This window comes from Carlito syrichta, unplaced genomic scaffold (genome assembly GCF_000164805.1).
Source record: "Carlito syrichta isolate Samal-C Ts95f unplaced genomic scaffold, Tarsius_syrichta-2.0.1 Scaffold130730, whole genome shotgun sequence".
Lineage (NCBI taxonomy): Eukaryota > Metazoa > Chordata > Mammalia > Primates > Tarsiidae > Carlito > Carlito syrichta.
This window is the reverse complement of record NW_007074826.1, coordinates 161287-179395: the sequence shown is the minus strand read 5'-3', so window position 1 is coordinate 179395 and position 18109 is coordinate 161287.

The following is an 18109-nucleotide window of genomic DNA, read 5'->3' as shown; positions in this document are numbered from 1 at the left end:
TCCAAGTCACTCTCATCTGCGGCTTCTTGGAAATATGTGCCTGGGCTTGACCCAAAGGAGCTCTGAAGACAGTTTGGGCTTTCTGTCTGGAGGGGAAGCACACAGGGTAGGTAGGAGCAGAGTTGCAGGACTTAGCAAATGGAAATAAAGGCTACCTGGTCAGGATGTGCATGGTGGCTCACACCTGTAACCCCAGCACTTTGGAAGGCCACGGCGGGAGGATTGCTTGAGTCCAAGAGTTCAAGACCAGCCTGGGTAATGTAGGAAGACATCATCTCTACAAAAAAAAAAAAAAAAAATTAGCTGAGTGTGGTGGTGCAAGCCTGTAATCTTAGCTACTCGGGGGCTGAGGTGAGAAGATTGCCTGACCCCAGGATATTGAGACTATGGTGAGCCGTGATCATGCCACTGCACTCCAGCATGGGCAGCAAAGTGAAATTCTGACTCAAAGAAAAAAAAAAAAAGGATACCAAATCCAATAGAAATTTCAGATAAACAATAAATAGTGTTTTTAGCATAAATATGTTCCATGCGATATTTAAGACATACTTATACTGACAAAGATCCATTTGTTTATCTGAAATTCCAGCTGAATTAGATGTCTCAGGTTTGGTCTGGCAGCCCAGGGGAGTACGCCGAGTGTTGCCTGCAGACACTGGTTCTTGGACTTTCTTCACCGGGAAAGCATGGCCCTGGGAAGCCAGGAGGCTTTGTGGGTGGGTTTAGGGAAGTGAGAGAAAACACATACCTGTCTGCCTCGCCCCCCCCAGCATCCTCCCACTTCCGTTCTTGTTGTTTTGAGACTCACCCGCAGTTGGCTGAGAGCTGGCACCGTGGGTGCCGGGGCTGGGAAAGACATGATGTCAGAGCGCGGTTTATCTGATGGGCAGGCTCAGAATGCTGCCCGGGTGTTCGGAGTCAGGCTGGAGGACAAGAATGGTAGCCCCGGGCCTTGGCAGGCTCCAGACCCCAGAATCTCTGCACCACCCCTTCCCACTTGCCCCACTGTGACCTGTCCCCAGAGAGCACCCCTGTGTCTGAGGACCTCCCTGCCTCCCAGGAAAGGCTAGGCCCTACGAGGCAACTTGCAGTTTGAATGAGGCCAGGGCTCTGGCAGGGCAGGACACCCCTCTCTCTGAGCCCTGTTTCCCTGCCCGTGAAGGGGATTTAATGACCCTGCCCACTTTCTATGTCCTCTAGGCCTGGTGGGCAGCAATCTGCGCCCTGCCCACTTCCCTCTGTCCAGTCACAATGCCCCCTGGGGTTTTCTAAATGTGTCTTGCCCCAGGTCAGCTTCCTAATTTGCAGGGCCCAGTGTAGAATGAAAATCTGGGGCCCTGTTCAAAGGCTTCCTTCAAAAATGTCTTTAGGGCCAGGCATGGGGACTCACGCCTATAATCCCAGCACTTGAGTGACTGAGGTAGGAGGAATGCTTGAGCCCAGGAGCTCGAGACCAGCTGAAGCAACATAGTGAGACCTCATCTCTACAAAAAAATTTTAAAAGTTAGCCAGGCATGGTGGGGCATGCACTGCAGTCCCAGCTACTCGGGAGGCTGAGGTGAAAGGATCACTTGAGCCCTGGAGGTTGAGGCTGCAATGAGCTGTGATCATGCCTCTGCACTCTGGCCCGGGTGACAGAGTGAGACTGCAACTCAAAAACAAAAACAAAAACAAACAAACTAAAAGATATCACGAAAGGGACAGGATATGAAGCTTTTTCATGCTTCTACAGTCTCCCTCTCGACCCATCAGGGTGCTTTGTATTTACAGTTTTGAGCAGCCTTAGATTGCAGGGCTGTTCCCGTGGGACCCTCACAGGGGCCTGGTTCCCTGCCAGGTCACTCAGCAGGTATGCGCCCACCAGCTGCCAGGTTTCCTCTCCCACCAGCTGCCTGGCAACACACCAGGCCTCGCATGGGCAAGCAGGCCAAGTCAGGCATCTCCCCTCCCTGTGGCCTACCACCCGAGTGTACGGTGGACAGTCACCCCTCAAAGATATGGAAACTTCCCTGCTGGGGCACTCGCCCTGCCAGAGCTGCCCACTCCGTGCTTCGAGTGCCGCCAGCTGGGGGCCAGGACAGCTACTGCCTTGTCCTTCCCTGAGACTCACCCCCAACCCTGACCCTCTCTGTGCCTGGTCCCAAGCCCCCAGAGGAGGGTGGCAGCAGTCATTGGTTGGGGCCCGGGGTGCCAGGGGATAGGGGAATGGACAGGACTTTTCTTTCTTTTTTAGGATTGGAGTTTCACTCCATTGCCCAGGCTGGAGTGCCTTGGCACACTCATGGCCACCCCAGGGTCAACCTGCTGGGCTCTGGCGATCCTTCCACCTCAGCCTTCCAAGTAGCCGTAACTATAGGTGTGCGCTACCACACCTCGCTAATTTTTTGTTTTATTGAAGAGACAAGGTCTCTCGAAGTTGCCCGGGCTGGTCTCGAACCCGCAGCCTGAGGCAGTCCACTTGCCTCCGCCTCCCAAAGTGCTGGGATTACAGGCTGAGCCACTGAGTCTGGCCATGGGCAGGACTTTCAATATCCTAGAGGTGGCAGTAGGCAAGACTCAGTGCAAGGGAGCTAAGGCTCTGCGTTCCCTGGGCATGCCCCATGGTCTCATCAGGGTTCATTATAAATTACAGATTTAAAGACAAAGTTACCAGCCAGCATGGCAGCTCACACCCACACCTGCAATCCCAATGCTTTGGGAGGCCGTGGTGGAAGAACTACTTGAGGCCAGGAGTTTGCCAGCCTGGACAACACATTGGGACCCCAGTTTCCACAAAAAAAATAAAAAATAAAATAAAATTAGCTGGGCATGGCGGCATGCAATTACATGGGCGGCTGAGGCAAAAGGATCCCTTGGGCCCAGAAAGACAAGGTTGCAGTGAGCTATGATCATGCCACTGCACTCCTGCACTCCAGCCTGGACAACAGAGCAAGATTCTGTCTCTAAATCAATATATACAAAGATAAAGTTATTCCAAATTTTAAGACAGAATGCTGGGAGCTTTAAAGCCCAAGTGCAGGACTCCTCTTAGTGACTGTGCTGGTCACGGGCCATGAAGGCAACCTCGTCCTGCTCCTTCCTGCCTCATGGCCTGTGCCATTCTGTTCCCTGTGCTTGGGATGCTCTTCCTGTCAACATTTCCTCCCTGGAGAGCCTGTCGGGCTCTCCCAGCCCGTGTCCCCCTCCCAGCATCGGGCCCCTCTCGTGTGTTGGCTTGTGTGCTCCTCTGACTAATATCTGTTCCCCACCTGGCTGGAGAGACTTCCCATGAGAGCAGGGAGCAGAAGGGCCCGGTGTGTGTGGAGTCGGGCGCCCCTGCACCTGAGGGCAGATGTGACATGTGGGAGGCTGGCCAGAATGTCTCCTTGGGGGTCAGACCTTCAAGGGCCTCAGACGCGGGACTAAAGATTCAGACTGTGTCCTGAAGAGGGCAAGGTGCCGTGACAGGGCTGTCAGCAGTGGTGTGGTCTGGTCACAGCTGTGCCAAGGACAGGCTGGAGAGGGATAAGATGGGGGGGGACGGGGGACAACTGGTACAAACGAACGCCCAGGCCAGGGGCAGGCAGGGAGGGAGGGAGGGAGCAGAGCGGTTTACTGGCCGCCTGGCGCTGGGTCCCCTTTGGCCTAATCCCTTTCTCTGGCATGGGTTAGAACGAGGGGCTTAAATGTCACGTGGCCTCTGAGTCCCGTCCCATGGGCATCCGGTGCACTCCTGTGCATCTCGGGCCCTGGGGAGGGGGAGGGACACGTGCCCACCTGCAATGCCCACCTGCAGCCGCCTCGCCTTGGAATCCCATTGCTGCTGCAGAATGGTTCTTGCTTGATCTGGATTTCCCCCTGAGATGGAAATCACCCTCCCAGAACGAGAAGGGGCATGAGGATATCGGAGAGGTGTCGGCAACAGGGAAAGAAGTGTGCAGAGACGGACAGGGATCAGCAAGGAGGGCCGGTGGTGATTCTGAGCATCTGAGAGCCAGAGATTCGGAGAGACATCCGGGAAAGGTGGAGGCGTTGCCGGAGGGAGAGGGACCAGGAGTGTGGTATGGCCCACCTGGGACGACAGAGGCTCGTGCCCGTCGTCCCTGAGCTTCACAACCGTCTTGGCTGGGAGCGACTTCTTGGAGTGAGAAGAGATCCCGAGAAAGGGGGAGTCGCTGGGCTGACCCAAGGCTCCGGGGCTGAACTGTCCTGGTGTCAGCCACAGGACCCAGCTGGCCGTGTTGTCCTCTCTGACCAGAACACGCCCAAGAGGAATGCGGGCGAGTACATTGCCAAGCACTGGAGAACAGAAGAGTGAGGTAGTCAGCGTGTGAGGTGTATCAAACTCTTAAAAGCGGTTAGGGCCAGGTGGGGTGGCTCACCCCTGTAATCCCAGCACCTTGGAAGGCTGAGGCAGGAGGATCACCGGAGCCTAGGAGTTCGAGAGCAGCCTAGGCAACATAGTGAGACTTCATCTCTACAAAAAATATTTTTTAAAAATTAGGCAGTCATGGTGGCACACACCCAGGGGAGTGGAGGGTCCGAGGTGGGAGGATTGCTTGAACCCAGGAGGTCAGGGCTGCGCTGAGCCATGATCATCCCACTGCACTCCAGCCTGGGTGACCGAGCGAGACCTGGACTCAATAAATAAATGAATAAAAAAATGGGGTAAGCTGTTTAATTGGCACATGCTGGCACTTTGATGGGGACTTAGAAGACAGCAGTGGACCAGATGTCCCTTCTGCCCTCAAGGAGCTTCCAGTCTCATAGGAGAGAGCTGTGTCCATAGGTTACTTTTGGGGCAAAAGAGCTCATTCTCTTTAGGAAAAGAACAAATCTGGAGGAACCCAGAAGAGGAAGGAGGCACAGCGGGGAGATGCCCAGGTTGGGCTCTGGGCTCTGCCATGGCTGAGGGAGACCTCCCTGGGCCTCGGTTTCCTCTGTTGAGTTGGACCAAGGCAGGACTTCTCAGCCTCGGGCGGGCATCAGCATCCTGGGGCAGAAGTCCGGCTCGCACAGAAATCGCAGCCCCCCAGGGCGGGCTGAGGAGGCCAGGCTCCAGGGGAGGCGGCGGCTGCAGGTCCTGGAGCACTTGGAAGACCAGTGAACTGGAGGGTGTCTCCAGGAAATCCTGCAGGGGGCGCGGGGGGCGGTGGGGCGCCAACGCCACGCCCCACTTGGTGTGCTGGCTGCTTCTGTTGCTTTGTACTCTTCCACTGAACAAGCGCAAATGGAGCCAGCCTGGGCTGGGCACCGTGGATATCAACAGGGCCCGGGCCTGGTGCCTTGATCTTCCTGAGTTTGTCTGCAAAATAGGCTGGGAACGCAGTCAGCATCTCTGTTGTTAACACTTCTGACAACTTGAGGCAGCTCCAAGCCAAGAACCCAGCTGGATTCGGGCTCCAGTGCCCCTCGCCTGCAGAAACGTGCGGCCTCCCTGGGGAGGAGCAGACCAAGGGCAACCTGGTTCCTGGGGTCCCTGGCCTCTGGCTTTGGGAAGGGCAGAGAATATTTCCGATGACAGAACCGTGGACAGAGCAGTGGCTGTCTGGCGTGAGCTTATCTCTCTGCCACCCTTTGCAAAGCTCCCCAGCAGAGGCTGAGTCTGAGTCACAGGGTGTTGTTTGGTGTTCTGTTACTAAACTCTTCTCTAAGAGCCCACTGTGTTAGGCTGCCCCAGGGCTGGTGGGGCCAGAGGGTCAGCCCTCAGCTCCGTCTCCAGGACGGGTTGCTAGGGGCAGGGGGGCCGACAGCTGGTTCCAGGGGCCCAGTTTTCCTCTCTGAATGTCCACCTCGTCCAGAAGCAGCTACTGAGAAGTCATGTGGATTTCTGACGCCCAAATCCTGAGCTCGGCATTCAAGGCATTTGGAATCTGGTCCCTCCTCTTTCCTATCTCTCCTCCCTGCTCCCCAAGGCCAGCAGGGCTTCACCAAGCCAAGGCTGCCCCATCTGCCACTCACAACCTTCCATTCCCACCTCCCAGTCTTTGTGGGGGCTGGACCTTGGCCTGCCTCACCCTCCCCGCCCTTGAGAGTGACCAGTAGTCCCAGTTTGCCCAGAGCTGAGAAGTTTCCCAAGATGTAAGGCTTCCAGTACACAGATGGAGAATATCCCGACAAACGGAGCCAGTCAGTTCCCCTGCTTCCCTCTGTCTGGTCCACATCGAGGCCCTCACAGACATATGGGACGCTGACACAGAGTGGCCCAGAAATCCAAAGGCCAGACACGTTAAGTAGCTCTGCAGTCTATGGCCACGCAGCCTCCCTCCCGGGCCCAGACATCCAGATTCTCCCCTTTGCCACCCACTGGTTGCCTTACTTTAGGGAGTCTGGGGTCAATTTTATAGAGAAAGGGGCAAATCTCAGGGAAGACAAAGACGGAGCCAGGAAAGGCAGCCACGGATTTGCAGTCTCCAGCCCTCATGCTGTGTGACCTGACTGGGATAAGCCACTGCCCTCTCTGAGCCTGTATCCCCAACTGTAAAATCAGGCTTAAATGCCATTCTTTTGCAAACCAAAATAACGTGTTAAGCACCCCCAGCAGACTAAATGGACCCCCTCTGGGCCGAGGGAAACCTGAAAAACTATACACCAGGCTGTGAGGGAAAAGAAGGTCGAAAGCGTCTGGTATACCCCCTCGCTGCAGAGTTTCAGGCACAAGGATCAGCATTAGCGTTAAAATAGAGATCATGGTCGGGCTTGGTGGCTCAACCTGTAATCCCAGCACTTTGGGAAGCTGAGGCAAGTGAATTACCTGAACTCATGGGTTCAAGACCCACCAGGGCAACTTGCCGAGACCTCGTCTCTACAATAAATCAAAAATTAGTCGGGCATGGTAGCGCATGCCTGTAGTTACGGCTACTTGGAAGGTTGAGGTGGAAGGATCGCCGGAGCCCAACAAGTTGTCACTGGGGTGGCCGTGAGCATGCCAGCACTCCAGCCTGGGTGACGAAGTGAGACGCCAACTCAAAAAAAAAAAAAAAAAATTAGAGATCATAAGACTGACAAAACACACACTGTAGCAATAAGATCCCAAGTTCCAACGTGACTCTGGTCTAGCATCACATGACAGATGGCAGCCCCTTAAGAAAAGAAAAACATTTTACCCCAAACTACATGTCTTTGACATACTTTAAAGCGACCCTGCAAAGCCGGCTCTTGGGAAAATGTGCATCTGTAGCTCATTCCCTTCCCTAGAAGAGTCTGACACCTTTTAAGACATTACCACCACTTCCCTCTAAAACCTGCTACCTAGAAGCTTCCTCTACAAAACAGCCTCAGCTTCCACACCCGCCTTGTCTTAACGCAAATGTTTCTTTCTACCAATTTCTCTTGCAGCCAATTGCCAATCAGAAAATCTTTGACTCCACCTGTGACCTGCAGACCATCCCCATGTCCTGTTTTTCCCCACCAAGCCAATGTAAACCTCACATGTGTTGACTTGTGGTTTTGCCTGCAAGCTTCTGGACCCCCAAAAGGTATAAAGCCAAACCGTAACCTAGCCACCTTGGGCACATTTTCTCAGGACTTCTTGGGCCTAGGTCACTCGTATTTGGCTCAGAATTAATTTTAAATGTTTTACAGAGTCTGGCATCAGTGAGTGGCAGATTGTATTATTACGAGATTTAAGCAGCAGCCATGGAAGATGGAAGTTCAGAACCCTGCAGCCCCATGTCCTGTGCTCCACACACACTCACAGTGCGAGACTGTGGGCCCCATAGTGAGCAGATGCTTCTCTTGGGTACTGAGCCCACCCCGGGGAATGAAGGTGCAGCCAGCTGGCTGACTCCACGCCTCCTGGGATGGTCAGGAAAGGCCCCTCTGAAAGGACGACCACTGAGCTGAGACCCAAGGAATGAAACTCGCCAAGATCTTGGGAAAGAGCACTCCAGGCAGAGGTGAGAGCCATTGCAAAGGCCCTGAGGTGGGAACCTGCCAGGTAAGGACTGGACTGATGGGGTAATAGTCGAGGAACCTTGTGGAGGCCAAGTCACACAGATGTAGGTCTAGAGAGGACACATACTCCACCGGCAAGTCAGGGAGGGAGGCACTTGGAGCCATCATCAGGTGGCTGGGCAGCCAGGGCCCACCAGAGGATGTCCAGGTCCGAGGCACGGCCTTGCTCAGCTAGGGCAGGAGTCAACTCTGACCAAGGGAAGGTACAACCTCAGGATGGTAGACACGAGGCCCCCCAGCTCCACAACAAGAACCCAGCAACTTTGAACAGGGAGCAGAACCCAGACTCCCTGGGACTGGCAGGACAGAGGCCATCAGCGGGTCCAGCTACACCTTTGGTCCTGGGAACTGGGCTCCAGGTGTTTCTAGGTGACAAGTCCTACACCAGCAAGGCGAGAGAGTGAGGTCCCTGTCTCTGGGGCTGGGCACCTTCTATTGTCCCCAGGAAAAGGTGTGCAGTCCTACGCTCATCACCCACTCACATTGATTCATTCATTCACTCACTTGTTCATTCATTCAAAAAACGTTAATGGAGAGCCAGGCTCCAACTCCAAAATGAGTCAGGTCCTATTTGTGGTCACAGAGCCTCCGATTGCATAAGACCAAAAAAAAAAAAAATTCCCAGAGGCACTTGGCTTTTGGAGCTAAGACTTCGGAGGGTCTGCTGGAGAAGGAGACAGGCATGCTGGGCGTTGCCTACCACTGTGCAAGAGCTTGGAGCAGTGGCCTGGCATGGCTCTTGTTGGGCGGGGGTGGGCCAGTAGCTGGACATGACTCCTCACAGGGTACAGACAGCCATGGGAAGGCAGGAGGGGCAGAGAGGGGTGTAAACAAGGGTGGGGTGGACCTTGATCTCCAGAATGAGGGGAGCCACTGAGGGAGCTATCTCACAAGCTTCCTGATGGCGAGGCCCTGGCAGAGCAGGCTCCCGGGTCCTGGGCCCATTGATCCCTCTGGCTGCCCCGGCCACGGCCCTGCCTTGGCCTCCAGCCCTCCCGTGAGCTCCAAGCCTGGACACGTTGGTGTCTTTCCCCTCCCGTGGCCTGTCTGCAGAAATCAGCCCCACCTCTCTTGAGTCTGTCTTCCACCATGGGATGTAACCTCGCACACACTGGGCCTGGAGCCACCCATGTGCAGGAAGGAGACACAGAGGCCTGTGTTGCTCGAGGCTCCACCAGCCTGTCACGTGCCCACAGAGCTGGGAAGGGCAGTTGGGCTGGGGACATCCCTGTACTTTGTTCATTAAATGTATCCTAAACAGAGGGCTGGGCCCCTCGAGACACTTGGTGTCCGCAAACAGCATCCAGCTGTCACTATTAACTCAGAGGTTTCGCCTTGAATGTCTTCATGTTCCTTATGGAGGCCCCCACTTTCCTGCCCCAATGCTGCTGAGTCTTATCTGGCTAAAGTAACATGTATCACCAAAGGTACGAATGCCCACTAAAATACTCATTAAAAAAGAAGACATCCACTGATCACCAGAGTGTTCACTGAAAAGTAAGATGTTTAGCTGAAAATGGCAATGGTAACTACTCATTAAACTTGGAGGCAACTGATCACCTAGAGATGAGCCCGTTGATCTGGGCTGAACACAAGGGTTGGCTGACAGCCACGATGTTAGCTGAAAAAATAAGCAGCTAAAAATGGCCACCTAGTGATCATTTATAAGACATTAATTCAAAAGTAAGATTTCAACAACTCAACAATAAAATGACTACTCAGTCTCTGGAAGCAGGAGTCAAACAAGTACCTGCACACCCATGTTCACAGCAGCATTATTCACGACAGCTAAAAGATGCCGCCAACAGTGTCCATTGACAAATAAATGGATAAACACAATGTGGTCTGGCCATACGGCGGGATATGTATATATATATATATATATATATATATATATATTTTTATATATATATATATATATATTTTTTTTTTTTTTTTTATTTTTTGAGTCGGGGTTGTGCTGAGTGAAATAAGACAGTTGCAAAAAGGACAAATGCTATATGGCTCCACTCATACGAGGTCCCTAGGGGAGTCAGATTCGTAGAGACGGAAAGTGGAGTGATGGGTGCCAGGGGTTGGGGGGGATGGGGAGTTAGTATTTAATGAGGATAGAGTTCCAGTTGGGGAAGATGAAAGCATCCTGGAGATGGATGGTGGTGATGGCTGCACAACATATGAATGCACTTAATGTTATTGAGCTATACACTTAAATTCAACTAAAATTAAATTAAGATGATAAATTTTATGTTACGTATTTTGAGAGGGCGGGGGTCTCCCTTTGTCTCCCAGTCTGGAGTACCATGGCATCATCATGGCTCACTGTAATCTCCAACTCCTAGGTTGAAGGGTTCCACCTTCCTCGGCCTCCTGAGTGGCTGGGACTATAGGTGCACACCACCACTTGTGGCTAATTTTTTTATTTTTTGTAGAGACGAGATCTCCTTATGTTGCCAGGCGGGTCTTGAACTCCTGGGTTCAAAGGATCCTCCCACCTCGGTTCTCAAAGTGCTGAGATTACAGGTGTGAACCACCTATGCTATGTATTTTTTACCACAATAAAAAACACAATAATCCAGTTTAAACAGACAAAAGGAATGTGATAGCCAAGAAGCACATGGCAAGCAGCTCAGCTTCACCAGCCATCAGGGACGTGCACATCAAACCACAAGGAGACACCAGCAACCCTTTAGAAAGAAGGTAAATAGACTGACTACATCAAGAGTCCACAAGGAGTCAGGGCAACCCAGACTCTCAGATCCTGCTGGTGGCGAGTGAAGCAGCAAATGCGCCTAGAGTTGAGCGGCACCCTCTACCCTCACGCCACCCAGCAATTGTGCACCTCGGTGGGGAGACCAAGTAGAAATGAGAATACACGGCCACACAGAGACCTCTGAGCAAACGTGTGTAGAAGCCTCATGCATAATCACCCCAGTCGGGAGTGCACCCACTAGGCCTCAGCTGTTGAGTGCAAAGTGGGTTATTCACTGCAGGCTAGACATAGGGAAGCTTCTTGTAGGCAGTGTATATTAAAATAGGGCAAACGTTCAGACACCTTTCTTATCGGTACACGATTCACTCGACTGACCAGGCGCACCAGACCTGACCACTTTGTGGGCTGGAATGTGGATCTACCAGTGCAGTAAATCACAGAAACAATAGGGAACTACCCCACACACAGACATGATGTTCTAAGAAAAGTTAGACAATAACTTTCATTATTTAGAAGGCCCTCGTGACCTTAGAAGTTTGAGAGACGGTAATCAAAACTCGTGACCAAATACCTGCAGCCCACCGCTCTTAGCTCTTAGTTTGTTTAGTCATGGCTGCTTAAGAGAGCACATGTCCTCTCTCAAGCATGATCTTTCTTTCTAATCAATTCTGTCTTAAGCTATACTTTGAACTCGCTCTGAAATGCTTTTCTGCAGCGAAGTCGAAGGACCCACGGAGCAACATGCTGCACCCCACCCAGCATCGAGGGGCTTACACATGGTGGCGCATCTGTGCCAAGGAACACTGCTCAGCCACACACAGGAACAAACGGCTTAGGCGCACAACATGGACATCCTCACAATCATTCAGACACCAAACAGCACACACTGTAGAACCCATTTGTGCTAAATTCTAGAGAAGACAAACGGAGTTCATGTGACTGGAGGCCACAGTTCTTATTCCCTAGTGTGGGGGCAAGGATTGCCTGCCACAGGGTGTGAGGTGCCATCTTTGAGGTGATGGACACAGGCTGCATCTTGGCTGTGGGGTTTACCCCATGGGTGTGCACATTTGTCAAAACTCATGGACTTAAACTTAGAAGGGTTTCATTATGGGTTGAATTGTATCCCCCTTATGTTGAAGACCTAACCCCCACTACATCAGAATGTGACCTTATTTTGAAATAGGGTCTTTAAAGAGATGAGTAAGTTAAAGTGAAGTCATTTGGGTGGGCTCTAATCCCACATGACTGGTGTGTTTATAAGAGGAAGAAATGGCAGGCACGCTCAGAAGAGACCGCGTGAGGACAAGGGAGAAGGTGGCCATCTGCAAGCTGGGGAGAGAGACCACAGGAGAAACCAGCCCTGCCAGCACCCTGACCTGGAACTTCCAGCCTCCAGAACAGTGAGAACATAAACATCTGTGGTTGAAGCCCACCCCCTCACGTCGGTGGGACTTTGTTATGGCAGCCCTGGTGAGCTAATGCAAGGTACGTTTCACTGTACATAAATTAAAGGTCTGTAAATAAAGTTAAGAGACAATGTTTTCAAAAAGCAAGCTTAGGGGCTCAGTGAATTGTGCGCAGCCCCTCAGGGTTCACATGCCAGACACTCTGCTCTGCCCCTAGCCAGCCTACTGTGAATGCCACAAATATAAGAAAAGTCGTGGCTGCTACCTGATGAATTAACCGGTCTCCTCTACCCAGTAGATTTTAGAAGGTTTGGGGGGTTTTTTGTTTGCTTGTTTATTTTCAAAGACAAGGTCTCACCCTGTCACTGGAGTGCAGTGGCATAATCATAACTCTTTGCAGTCTCAAACCCACGGGCTCCAGTGATCCTCCCTCCCTGACCTTGAGCAATCCTCCTGTTGTGACCTCCTAAAATGCTGGAATTGCAGGTGTGAGCCACCGCACCTGATCTCAGAAGTTTTAAAAGCATCTCCAGTCCAAAGCAGTGAACACTACTAGCCTTGCTGCCATGATTGGAGTCTGTGCTATGAGCCAGACAAATGTGCAGTACTGGTGGGATGGCAGGCCAGGGACTGTGGCTTCCAAACTGTAGGAGGGGGTTATCTCTATACTTACTTTATCGGTGGGATTCCTGAGGCTCAAAGTGCAGATGTGACTTGCCCAGTCACTCAGGGAGCTGGCGGCCACTTCAACGTCCCCACGAAAGCTTGCATTCGCACAGGTTCGAGTCCTGTTCCATGGACTCTTTCGCTTCCTTGAGGGCCCAGATGCTTTTGGAAGGGCAATTCCTGCACACGCTGTCTCAGTCTAGCCTGGAGAGGTCAGAGGTAGGTGACCCCTTCAGGGATGAGGGGTTTCTCCTCTTAGAGCCAGGGAAATGGGAGGCCCCAGACGAAACGCTTGCTGGGCTGAGGGGATGGGGGAGAGTGGGCTGTGCTGTCATGCCCCTCTAGGCTGGGGACCCGGTTAGTGACTGGAGGCCCAGGGGGTGTGTCCTCAATGATGGGGACTGGGAGGTCACGCACCCGGGACCCACAGGGAGGCGGCCATGGCAGAGGTGGCTGTGGCAGTGTGGCCTCCATGCCCTGACGGTGACTGTGAGCATGTCCCTCTGTTTATCCGTTTCGTTTGTTCTGACTCCCACAGCCCCCTGGGCTGCTCACACCTCCTGCTCCCTGCCGTGCTTGAACCTTCTTCCTCCACCAACCATAAGTCCCATGGGGCAGAGCACGCATCTACCTTCCTCTGAGGCCTCCACACCCAGCCTCTGCTTACCCACCTACCAGCCATGCAGTCCTGGACCGGTTGCCACATCTCCCCAGGCCTCAGTCTCCACCGCTGGTGAATGAGGTTCATCCGCACACTGAGCCGCCAGTGACTGTCTCGCCTCTCTACTCACAGAGAAAAGGAGGGCGTTCACAGTCCCTGTGCAGGGGCCCTGGGACACCCTTCCCTTGGAGTCCCCCTGTAGATGGGGAAGGCTTGACTGGAGAGAATCAGAGAAAACTTCAGGGAGGAGACTCCTTGGGCAGGGCTTCGAAGGGCAAAGACAGGAGCAGTCACCTTAAGATCACCGCCATAACAGTGCTGACTGATGTTTCTCGAGGACACCCTCTGTGCCAGTGCTTTCCATGTGTTAACTCACTTAACCCTCAAAATAACTCTTAAACTCTTGTGGCCCCATTTCACAGAGGAGGAGGCTGAGGCACAGAGGCATTACATAACTTGCCCAAGGAGGAGATCACCCAGCGGGGCCTAACTTGGGCAGAGGTGCAGAGACAGAAGATGGCCTGCCACCTGGGAAAGCTGATCATGGGTTGAGACAGCATGGCTTCCTGGGGGTTGTGTCTCATTGTGTCTCTGCCCTTGTGTGGTCCTCTCCCACAAGAGCTGTGGGCGTGGCCACATGACCTGCTCTGGCCCACGGGACACCAGTGATGCAAGCAGAGGTTTAGAAAGGCTTGTGCACTGGCTTGCCCTGGGAAAAATGCATCCGCCAGAGAAGCCAGGGCTCAGCCAATGTGAGGCGCAGCCAACGGCCCCCACTCCAGCCATGTGAGGCCACCTCAGACCACCCAGCCCCAAGTCCGCCGCTGCCTGAGTGGGCCCAAACAAAACCAGCAGAAGAACTGCCCGGCTGAACCCAGACCAGGTAGATGGTAGAGCTCATGAAGAGTTGCTGCTTTAAGACACCGCAGTTCAGAGGGGTTTGGGTGCATCCACAGATCACTGAGACAGTGTCTCAAGTGTCAGGTATCTAAAAAGATATGAAGATGTGACATGGTGGGTGGCTGGCCCTGCCTACTGTCCTCTCCTGGGAAGCAGCAGGGGAAGATAAGGCTTAAGGGAAGTCGTCTGGAGCCCTGGGATGCCGACATCGCCACCCCATGAGGAATTATCCATTCACTCCCACTGTCCTCGGAACCCCCAAGAGGATCCTGACTGCCCAGCTCTGCCGGCTGCCCAGCACCCCCCTAGCTCAAGTCTGCCAGCTCCCCCACTCACCCCCCTGACATGAGGCCAGACACACAGTAGGTGCTTCACGAATAGCTGTTGAATGGTGGGGAATGCATGTGACCTCATGTCCCCACCCATACCCCAAGCCACTAGGGAAACCCTACACCCTAAGTTCAAGCTGCCTATCCTCGTGTGTCTGCTCTGCCCCCGGATGGGCGAATCGGTCACTGGCCTCCTTCAACCGAATTGGACATCGGCTCCCCTCTGCGCCTGTCCAGGTTAGACAGCGTCTGAGCCCACCCTTTAAACAGGTGGGGCTCTACCTTCCCCCTTGGAGCGGCTGGAATGCATGCGGCTGGCTGACCCACCTCCCCTCTTGGACTGGGGACTCCTTGGTCCACCCTGCGGCCCCACATGCGACACAGGACCGGGCCCCGAGGGTCAGCTGGGGTCGATGCCCCAACTCCTGATATGCCAGTGTCCTTTCTCCTGCCCAGAGTCCGTGTGGGACCATCAGAAAGAGAGCCTGACCCACAGCCCACTTCCATTTTCACCTGTTCTTCTCTCCCTAGGTCTGTCTTCCCCTTCTCCTTAGCCTATTTCTTGCCCCCATTTCTCAGAACATGAAACTGAGTCCAGGAATGAACAACACGGTCGAGTTCGTGACTGGGAGTAGGCAATGGGGCCAGGACCTGAACCCAGAGCTGTTCTGGCTGTAGCCTCAGCGTTCCTGGGAACCACACCAGCTGCCACAGTGCAGGAGGGTCGTGGGACCCTGTGCTGTATGCTGGGATCGCTGGTGAGGACCACGCTTTAGTCCTGAAATGCTGCCTGAAGAGAGGCCCCCTGGGAAGGTTCTGCGCCTGGGCTGGCTCTCTGGGGACCACCTGAGAAGAGCTGGAAGAAATGGCTCCAGGCCCACAGGTACTCGGCCTTGCAAAGACACTGGACAGAGAGTCACCCACACCCAGTGCCGGTCTTGGCTCCACAGCTAACCAGGCACTTTGCTTCAATCTCCTCATCCATACAATGGGCACAATAAAGCCCACCTGAGAGCACGATGCCAAGTGCTCTGTAAACAGAATTCCCCCATCTTGCAGCTCCTCCAACCCACCTAGGCTTCTCCTATCTCCCCGGTTCACACCTGCTCACTGCCACCAATTCCTGGGTCAAACACCAGACATAAATTTCTTCCTCCTTTGGCTTCACCAAGACAAGTTGGGGTTGATCACAGGACAGAACAAAGTACCTGCAAGAGAAAAAAACCTACTCAGAACAAACAAGCCCCCCAGCCTCATGCCTCTGGGTGACATGTGAGGGGGCAGTTCATGGCAGAGACACCCAACCAGACACCACTGGCCTTACTCAGATGGTCAGCGCTCAAGAGGGCTGGGGACAGCCCAGGGCTCGGAGTTGCCAGCCCTGCCTGTGAGTCCTGGCTCCACCTTTTGGCCACTGTGTGAACTTTGGAAGGTCGTGTTGTCCCTCCCTGCCTCCATTTCCCTATCTGTGAAATGGAGAGAGAAGCAGGAGCACCTGCCTGTCTGCTAACCCTCCTATTTGCCCATCAAACTTCTGCTGCAGGCAGGATTCCCAGCCAGCATGAGGCACACAGCACAGGCTTTTGGAGAGGCCACAGCTGGTGTTCAGTCATCGTCATGGGCTTCGTGGAAAAAAATTCACACTGCGGGGGCTGGAAACTCCCCCCCCCGCCCCGTCTGCACAGCCCCTCCACCCCCCACGAAGGCCATGAGCAAAGCAAAAATGTTGAGGGGGTGCTCAAGAGCCTGTCCAGTGCCCACAGGCAGGAAGTCTTTCCGGCATCTCAGCCCTAGAATCATCCAGCCCATGTCTTCAACCACATGGCAACATTTCTTAGCCTCCAACCTCCTTCTTCAAATGAATGCGTGACTAAAAACCATAAAAAGGAAAGAAAACAGGTCCCAAATCCTGTCCACTCCCCTTTCCCTGATCCCAGCCACTCCTGGACAGTGTCGTGAAACCGGGTGAAAATCCCTGCTTGAGCTTCTCGATCACACCAGCCTGCCTCTAGAGTGTGCCTGCCATGTTCCTGGCCCCACCTGAGCCTTTTGTGGTCAATCCCTCCACTTTCCAAACACGGCCCTAAAATTGAGTTCTTATCGTCCCATTTTTCCAGGTGGGAAGACCCAGCTGGAGAGAGACTGCGTTAGATGAGATCACCCAGCTACTATGAGGTGGATAGACAGTCACACTGAGAGCCATCAACCCTTCAAAGACTGTGTTCCTTCTACGGCCCCACTTGGGGTATGGGGAAACTGAGGCCTGAAGAGGGACAGTGACTGTCTGAGGCCATATCCATATCTGCTGAACCGGGGTCAAAGCCAGTGTGATCTTGATGGCTTCTAGGCTGGTCGGCTGTGGCCAGACAACTGTCTATGGGTCCCTCACGATAATATACTGAGCTGGGGGTTTTATTTGTTTGTTTGTTTGTTTTTGAGTTAGAGTCTCACTCTGTCACTCAGGCTGGAGTGCAGTGGCATGGTTACGGCGACCACAGCCTTGCACGGCTGGACTCAGGCGACCCTTTCACCTTAGCCTCCTAAAGTAGCTGGAACTATAGGCGTGTGCCACCACATCCAGCTAATTTTTTGTAGAGACAAGATCTTACTACATTGCCCTGGCTGGTCTTGAACTCCTGGGCTCAAGCAATCCTCCCAGCTCGGCCTGCCAAAGTGCTGGGATTACAGGCGTGAGCTACCGTGCCTGACCAAGGTCTAGGCTTTATAACTGCCCTGGACCGCTCTGCAGCAGATTGACATCCAGAGCAGCTCAACCCACAGCCAAGTTCAGGGGCTCTGCCATTACCTTTTTGGAGGGACTATGAAGTCTAGTCCCACACTTGACGATGCAGAAACTGAGGCATGGCCTCTGGCCAGCATTCACTGGCCTTCCAAAGGGCAATCGCTGTGACCACCATTTTAGGTGTAATGTTAGTGACTGTGCCCTCCCAGCACCCCCAGCCATCAAGGAAGGGGTGGTATTTCAGATCTGACTGGATACCTATGTTCAGTAGGTTCTTTTTTTTTTTCTTTTGACTTAAAAAATATTTTTTTTCAAATTCAAATTGAGATGGGGTCTCACTCTGTTTCCCAGGCTGGTCTTGAACTCCTGACTTCAAATAGTCCTCCCACCTCAGCCTCCCAAAGAGCTGGGATTACAGGCATGAGCTACCATGCCTGACCTTGCATTCAGTATATTCTTTTCTTTTTTTGAGTTGGAGTCTCACTCTGTTGCCCAGGCTGGAGTGCCGTGGCACACTCACAGCCACCGCAGCGTTGACGTGCTGGGCTCCAGTGATCCATCCACTTCAGCCTTCCAAGTAGCTGGAACTGTAGGCGTGCACTCATGCCTGGCTAATTTTTAAAATTTTATTGTTGAGACGAGGTCTTGCCAATTTGCCCAGACTGGTCTCAAACCCACAGGTTCAGGCAATCCACTTACCTTGGCCTCCCAAAGTGTTGGATGACAAGCTGAGCCACTGAGCCTGGCCTGGTACTT